The sequence below is a fragment of the Sylvia atricapilla genome, chromosome 1 (genome assembly GCF_009819655.1).
Source record: "Sylvia atricapilla isolate bSylAtr1 chromosome 1, bSylAtr1.pri, whole genome shotgun sequence".
Taxonomy (NCBI): Eukaryota; Metazoa; Chordata; class Aves; order Passeriformes; family Sylviidae; genus Sylvia; species Sylvia atricapilla.
In genome coordinates, this window is record NC_089140.1 from 60682956 (window position 1) to 60691469 (window position 8514).

General features: G+C 43.3%; 1 long non-coding RNA gene across 1 annotated transcript; it reads right to left on the reverse strand.

Moving 5' to 3' along the window:
• Positions 1–431: 431 nt before the first annotated feature.
• LOC136364174 (uncharacterized) lies at positions 432–5544 on the reverse strand. Its single transcript, XR_010744110.1, has 2 exons — positions 5027–5544; positions 432–4932 (listed from the first exon to the last, which is right to left on the reverse strand). It is a non-coding gene; the product is annotated as an uncharacterized lncRNA (long non-coding RNA).
• Positions 5545–8514: the final 2970 nt, after the last annotated feature.

Genomic DNA, 8514 nt, shown 5'->3' on the forward strand with positions numbered 1-8514 from the left:
TTCAAATTCACGTCTCCATTTCTGGTTTCATTTTTTTTATACCTTCCCAATAAATTCCATGGGCCAAGGCAGGACAGCTCTGGTTCCAGGGAAGCAGCTAGCTGCCCAGAGAGATGCACAGGCAGCTCACACACCTCTAAAAGGTACCTCAGCTGTGCAAGCTGTTCACACCCCTCTAAAAGGTATCTCATTCATCCAAATATTTGAAATTAAACTGTTTTGGACAGTTTTCAGCACTGAGTCACATTTTTTATTTTGCAGTTCCAAAGACATGTGGGTCCTTTTTTCCCATCTCCCACGGTCTCATATTTTGAAAATTCCCACTTCTTTGAGTGTGATGTCATGATGCATTGCCATGAATACATAACTTAAAATTATAAGCACTAAATTGGAACTTCTTTGCATGGTAAAAGATCACACAGAGGGAAATAGCAGTTTAAACAAAGATCTCCTATAATTAGTGATAATAACAAAGGAAATATTCATGATTACATCAAAGGATTCTTCACCGAGTATTGTTTTTATTTGCTTCCTAAGGGAGCAGAGAGTTCTCTGAAAAGATAAGAGTTTTAGGCAGATGTGGATAAATAAAAGAAGGCCATCTAGAGAATCCAACTTCAAACCACGGCCTGAAAAATACCCCAAAATCCAGAAGAGTTCTCTAATTGATCTGATTACATTTCAGGCATCAGCACTCTCCTAGGTATGCAGTGCTGATAAGCCTGCAGTATGTAAACACCTTTTCAGATGAACATGACACATAACACTGCAGCTACCCTGGGCATCTGTCTCCACGTACATAAGGCATAGCCTGGGGATTAATTTCATCCACTAGCATAAACAGGACTAATTTTTTGAAGTACAGATAGCTAAAAATAGTTAAGAGCAATGTTATGCAATAAAACCTAGTATATGTTTCCCCTTCCCAGATGAAAGAATCTGACATGGCTTCAAATAAACAGAGGTGTCAGCCTGACCAGAACACAAAATATATTCATTTCATTCCCTTCCAGAGAGGCAGCATTTTAATCTTCCATACATTAAAGATGCATGCCCACCATCATATCATTTCAATGGCCTAAATATTAAATCATGACCAGAAATTCACAACACTTCTGCCCTCCCCTGGAAAAAAAAAATAGGTCAAAAATAAATGGAAACAAACTGTTTTCTGCTCCTTTTTATGCATTTGACAGAGAGAAGAAAAAAATGAGGGAGATAAATCTGCATAATACTGAACCGAATCTCTTTAATTCCAGTCAGCTTTTATCATTCAATCACTGAGTCTGTATGTGGAAAAATTCATGCTAATTCCCCCTAGCAACAGCCGCAGCCTATCCGGGGGAGCCCCGCACCAGGCAGCTGCCAGCCAGCAAGAATAACTCTAAGTAGGTCAGCCCTGCATTTCTAAAAATGCCACGGTCTAGTAACCCCAGTGTCCCGTCTGTCTGCCCTACCCCATAATAACCTCGATGGCTTGGTGACACAATGACATACTACCCTGTTAGAGCGCAATCAAATCCTGCTGCATTATTCTGCTGCGAGCATCGCTGCTGGATGAAGGACCCGTCGAGGGGCAGCATTAATCAGGCAGCCATTCATGTCCACTAGCACTTCACTCTAGAGATGGGGCCTGCATTAATGACCAGCTGTTTGAACTAACACAAACAAAATAATGCCTTCCACCCTGTTGGCTGTGCAGAATACACTATTCTAATCAGGCAGGTTATGCTCATTGACTAAACCTAAGATGTAAATTAAACAGCCCCAGACAATGCCAGCTTTTGTAACCTTCTATTAATTAAAGTAAGTATATTTAAATTATACTACATACAATTCAAAGAGCTATTGGTTTAATATACAGAGTCATCTCCTCCTACAAATTTGTGTTCACAGTCCAAAAAAAATCCAAACCAAAACCAAACCAAAAACCACCCACCCCCACTGTTTGTGTAGTGCAATCTACCTATCCTGGTAAATTAAAGAGCAACTACAACAGAGCTGTTGAACTGCAAGTGACTTCTGCTGGGAGCAGGGAAGCACACCAGACCTCCAGTAGCTGGTCTTTGGGAACAGTGACAGACATGCATGCTGGATGTGGTGGAGGGGTATTGATAAAAGCCCCATCAACCTCTCCCAGCCATGACACAGAGAAAGGCCAGTCGCAGCGGATTAAACACCCCCTGCAATCTCACTGCTTAAGCACTGCTGAGTTGCCTTCACAGACCTAAAAATAATTGCAGAGGTCAGAAAGCCCCTTGGCAGGATCTGGGCATGTGTCTTTAAGAGCACATCCATCCCTCCTGCTTCCCACAGCCCTGGGGACTTCTGCATGGCTGCAAGATGTTGCAGGAAGCCCTGTCCCTCCCCCCACGCTCTTAACCAGAGAAGCCTTAATATAAACCACACCAGAGCCCAGCCGGTCTCCTTTGGGGTGGTATTTCAGTATCAAATCTGTAATGCCAGAACAGAATTTCAGCAGGCTTGCTTTGTGCTTAATTGCACCCTTCCTTTTAAACACCTCTGTGCAGCTTGCCGGTCTCTTCCTTCAGAGCATGCCTCCATGTCATGCAGCTGCCTGTACAGGAAAGAGCTAGGAAAGAAATTTTTCAAGGATAGACTGACTGCTCATCCACATTTTTTCCTGAAGGATTTGCACTTTTGGTGAATGCATGCCATAATTCAGTCTTCACTGCTGCAGAATTCAGCAAACCTTGTGCACGTAATCCATCCACATATGACTTAGGAACACAGCAGATTCATTAATCCATTTTGCTCTTTCTTGTTTGAGCCAGGCTTGTTAACCAGGTTGTGAGAGTCTTCCTTTGCTTTGTGGCACACATCACATAGCAGTTCTTGGAGAGATACAGTCACTGACGTAACCGTGGGCTCCTAATTACAAGCTGCTGACATTTTGCTCGTCTCTGCAGCTTTGAAGCTGCGAGTTCAGAGTCTCTCCTCCTCCCTCCTTGCCTGCTTCAAACTGCCCGAGTTAGAAGCACACAACAGATTCAGAAAGGTATAGGAGTGGCATAAACTCCTTTGCAGAGCCTGCTGTATTGCCAAAGTTATTTCTCTTTAAGCAAACAGAAAACTACAGTTTGGGAGTAATAAGACTCCTTAGCCCCCAGCACAAGAATGCTATCCAACAGCTGGCTAAATACAATTCAACAGACAGGGCTGCCTTTGTAGGCTGGAAAACAGATAGTAGAAGGACCAGACAGGCGTCTTGCAGGGTAGCTCACCACGACTATTGGGAAATCCCCTCATACACATTTTAGTATGACAGTATGGTCTATGGTTTTGTATAAAAGGGAAAAAAAGGAAAGGAAAAAACCCCGTCTTTCTTGGTAGGCAGCTGCCAGAATCCATGCCAAGCCCTGCTAGCTGAGTGCAGTGCTTGTTTTCCCTGCTTCTGCATTGTTCAGATATGGCCAAGCTGAGCTACCTACCAAATGAAATACGCCTGTTCTGTGACAAGTCTACCTGCTCTAAAACCACCCCAAGCAGATTCCACAATAAAAAATACACCCAGCTACATTTCACAGAAATCAATTCCCAAATGCAAGCACTGCCTTTTCTCAATATATGAAGAATCCTTTTCAATTAGAGGCTGATTTTGCAAATCAAAGGGGAAAAAAAGGGAAAAGGAAAAAAAAAAGAGAAAAAGAAATAAAAGAGGCAAGTATAACACTGAATACAAATGCTCGGTTGAGGATCTAGTCATCTGATGACTGTGGTAGCCAGCTGGTCTAGAAGTCATCTGGGATACATTTATTTTGATTAGATTGATCACATTTCTATTTACAGTATAGAATTTTTCACCATACTGAATACAGCTGTGTTTATAGAGATTTTAAGATGGAGAAAACGAAACCCCACGGTTTCTCTCAGCACAGTGCAGAAGACTCAGTGCTTCAAGGTGTTAAGCGGAAAGGATCTGCTTTCACATTTCTTAAAAGAATACTGCCTACCATCTGTTTTCACAAAGTGCCACCTCAGTCAGGAAATGGGTGTAGAGCTAGAGCCGAAAATACAAGCTGCAATCAAGTCTGACCCAGCAAACTGACAAACGTCCTCTGTAAATTGGTCAGAAATGTCTTTCTTTCATTTCTATACATGTTCACACACACAAAAGCACGTACATACACAGACATACACACAGAGTGCGAGGCTGCTGCTTTCCCTGGGGATATTCCTGCAGCCACCTAACTCATCAGTTCACTCCCTGACAGCACCAGGAGCGCTCAAGCTACAATTTAAAGTCCCTCCGTCCATACATTGCTTTGTTAATCAAGCCATCCTCTCTGCAGTGAGAATCCACAGAATCAGACAAACAGCACGTAGCATTTCTTCTTCCTCTGCATTTGCATTCGCTCGCTCTCTCCTTCTCTCTTGGCTTTGCCTTAACAGGCAGATGCAACCGATACCTTATTTATCCATCTCCAGCACAACACTGAGGTGAAACCCGACTGCAGCACTGTGACTTCCCCATGCTAATCCTCTGGAGCAGCAGAGGCTGGATTCTTGTTGCTGATGCCCTTGTCGAGCACTGGATTACTTTACATAATATTTCTTTAAGCTTTCACCCACCCTATCCTAGATTAACACCCTTCCTTTCTCCTCCCTCCCCCCCGCCGCAGAAAACCCCAAAATCATCACATATTGCAACCCTTGGCTTCCAGAACCAATAAAAAAATACGCGGCTCCATCGCTCTTCTTCCTTTGCGATGTGCAGACGAGGGAGTTTCGAGTCAGCCAAGCCAGGGCGAAGCGCAGGCAGCCAGACTGCAGCAGCCCCAGCAGCAGCAGAAAGAGCAGCAGCCGCCCAGGTAAATGGAGGGAAAAGCAGGCTCTGTCGAAAGCGCTGTAGCATCATCGGAGCTGTGAGGAAAGACAGTCTCGCTTCTTCCAAATGGTGCAGCTTTATGCCTGCAGGAACGGAGAAAAGGGAAGACCCAGAATTAAAAAAAATAAAAGCCAAAACAGTGAGGAAGAAACAATGACTATAACAAATTGTCGTAACTTTATTTTTCTGGGCTTTCGGGCTTTTCTGGGAGGCTGCCTCTTTTCCTTTCCCTCCCCAAAGTATCCTATGTTGCCGGATGCTACTGTCCAAGAGTGTGGAGTCACAAAGGCTCACTCTCCAAAGCGCAGTGAGACCAGCATCACATGAGAAACCACATGACGCACCCAAATCGGATGCTGATGTGGTCCAGTATTTCACTCCGAGCAGGGGGGGAATATCTCGACCGAAACATGCCCCTCTCTAGTGGTTAGAATGAATTTCCCTTTAAAAAAAAAAAAAAAAAAAAAAAAAAAAAGGCAGCAGCCCAAAATATAAATATCTCCATATCTATCCATCTTCAATGCCAATGCTTCAGGAGGCAGGAGAATGCTGTTCCACAGACACTAGCTGGATGGCAGCAATATTACTTCCAGGCTATGTTATTCTAAACTGATTGCACTTAAGTGAATTCCTGAAAAGCATACTCCATGTCTCCCTAACATGAACAGACTCAGAAAACCATCTCCATTATCATTCCCTGCAATCTGTATCCAAACCTGCATTCTGAATAATTTATTTGAGACTGATAAGCTGTTTGCCAAGACTATTCCATTTCCCACTCAGCCCCACACTCAATGAGCGACTACAGCAAGAAACACAGAGGCATTCACCATTTCCTCAAACGGTAATTTTAGTAAATGCACTGTCCACAAAATAATCAGGAAAAAATGAGCAGAAGGAGGGTTTTTTTCCTCCTTTTCCTGTATGGACACAACAGGGCTCTCTCTGCTTTGCAGACGGTGGCAACCTTTTCTTCACTGTGCAGAGCCAAAAGCTTCAGCCCAAGCCAAGCAGCAAACATTCTTGCCTGCCAATTCCTGCAGAGGTGTCATGCCACCCTGTTTAACGCAGAAACATCTGGACACCTCTGGCAGCCCCCAAATGAGAGCGTGCAGCTCTGCAATGCTGTTTACTGTCAGGGCACCAAGCAGTTAACATCCCTGGCTGCTTTACCATCTTGCCTATAGGAGCATGAAACCGAGGGACTGGTTCACTCCAGAAACAAAAGCAGAAAAGCTGACCTCGATGATCGATGGAATTGATGCTCACGAAGTTATCATCCAACAAACAGTCAGCGGTTTGTAGCTTGTTTTATGCCTAACATTTGCTCAAGAGACAGGGCAGGTGGCACAGAGTCTTCCGTCCCCTTTGTTTGCAAAAGCTGGGCACCACCTCGCAATGCTGCGCTCCCTGGCTCTTTACACTGAAACTGTATACGGTGTCGGGGAAATAGAGGAAGAGAGCTGCTGTGAATCCACACAGCTGCTGTGCACAGGATCCCATTGCAATCTCTGAAGTTACATAATGGAGATGAAGCACGGAATTCCCCCAGAAGAGACATGCTTAACCCTTACATGGGAAAGCGCAATCGGAGCAAAACCCAAAGTGCTCTTTTGTGCTGATTCCAACCCTCCCAACTGTTCACGCAATAGCAGATTGCAAAAATTTGAACAAGGCAGTTGTAGCTTGTTCTCATTGGCTCCTTTCAGAAGAGGTTTTGCAATGGGCTGCACCTAGGAGTTGCCTACATTCCACATAAAACCCAGTAGCAGCATTCAGCTTCAGCAATGCTGCTAGTGTCCCGGAGAGGTGCAGCACTGCATGTACAGAAAACACAAAATTGCCACAGTCATCTGAGGAAATTTTGACCTGTGGGGTTAATAATTTCAGCAATGGCAAATCTTTGATGGAAACTGTAGAGGTATACCCGAATTCTGACCGTAGCTAATCAACATAATACTGTATTTTCAGATGCAATGTTAGCTAATATGGAGAATCAACGTTATGGATTACTTTCTCAATCCAAAATATAAACATTACTGAGGCAGGAACCGAGTGTAGCAAAATATATATCTTCAGAGCTTTGGATTACAAGATGAGAAGAGCTGTCCTGGTGACCAGTCCCATTGTTTTTAACCTACAACAATCATAACAACATGGCTCTGAATGGCTTCTAGTCTGTTCTCATTAGTTTCTAAGACGGAGCTGCAGCAGACCATGACTCTGTGAGTTGATGACCTTTCCCACTTGATACCAATAACTCATTTACCTGTTCTGACTTAGAGATATGTTGGAAGGGTTGTTTGCAGGTAACTTAGTGAAACCCCTGGATATCATCAACACTCCATCAGGTCAGATGCAACTTCATCCTGAAAACTCTCAGAGGTGGAGATTCCATAACCTCTTCCAGTGTTGACCTCCTGCCCTGGGAAAATAAATGTGCAGGAAATAAATGTTCATTCTGTATTTCTTATTCACTGCGCTGCTGAATTGCATATATTTTCCTAGATCTGCCACTGAAAGCACAGGGAAGGCACAAAGGAATGAAGGGACTTCTTATGTGAATTTAACCGAGTTCAGCTCAAATTAGTAGCACCTCCAAATTGTTAGCACATTATTATCACTTAATCTCCAGATGCTTCCATTTCAACTATTAAGCAAAGCATTAAAATGCTAGTGAACACCCTGATAACAATTCCAGTGTTCTACCGGGTGTTCCCCATGAGAAACAGGAGAAAACCCAAAGATCTCTGGCATATGAAACCTGAACTACACTCAGAAGTCAGAATTAGGGCTGAACCAACATGGTACCTGAAGGATGTTGGTTTATTCCAAATAAACAAGACACATTTTTCAATCAGACCTGGAAAATGGACCCTAGAGTATATAAATATATATCCACAATCTTGTGAAAAACCTCCTATGCAGGTACACGAGGTATGTACCTTTAAGGAAGATCCAGGGATATACAGTCATGTTAGGTGTCAGTGAAGAGGGAATTGCAAAGAGAAAGACCAGTCATAATTCCCTCAGAGATGTAAAAAGGTTTAGATGAAGCAAGGCTTTATGTGAGAGACAGCCTTATGCACATAGTACTTGCAAATCTAATTCTTTTACTTCAGATAAACTCCTCAGCAAGTATTTTTTAACAGCACGAGTAACAAGCTTTCTTCCCTCTTCAAACCTCTAACATAGGTACTTTACTCTGTTAGATGTTGTTAGCTCTCAAAGTAACTCACTGGCAGACTCTAATTTAAATTACCTAATCTAAATTGTCTAATATGACTTTCTCAGTTTAGCTCCAGAGCATATTTTCTCCCCTCCAGAGAATGGAGAACTCAGAAGTCGTCCAAACAGAACACCAGAGGGTACAGGTAAGAATTTTGGGTTGAGATCATTGCTGCTTGAGTTCACATGAAAATTTTTGGGCCAAAAACACATGGAAAGAGCTGGGATTGTTTTGGATGCTGCCTTGACAAGTCACCAATAAAAATTTTCCCAGGACCAACTTGGGACCAGGATTTGAAGACCTGTTCTCAAACATTTGATCACAAATCCTGCTCCATATTAGTGCAGCTTTGTGCTGCCTTAGGGATACACAAGCTATGTTGGATTTGATGTAACTGTCCACAGGGGACAGGCTTCAGAGCAAGTATTCAGCAGCT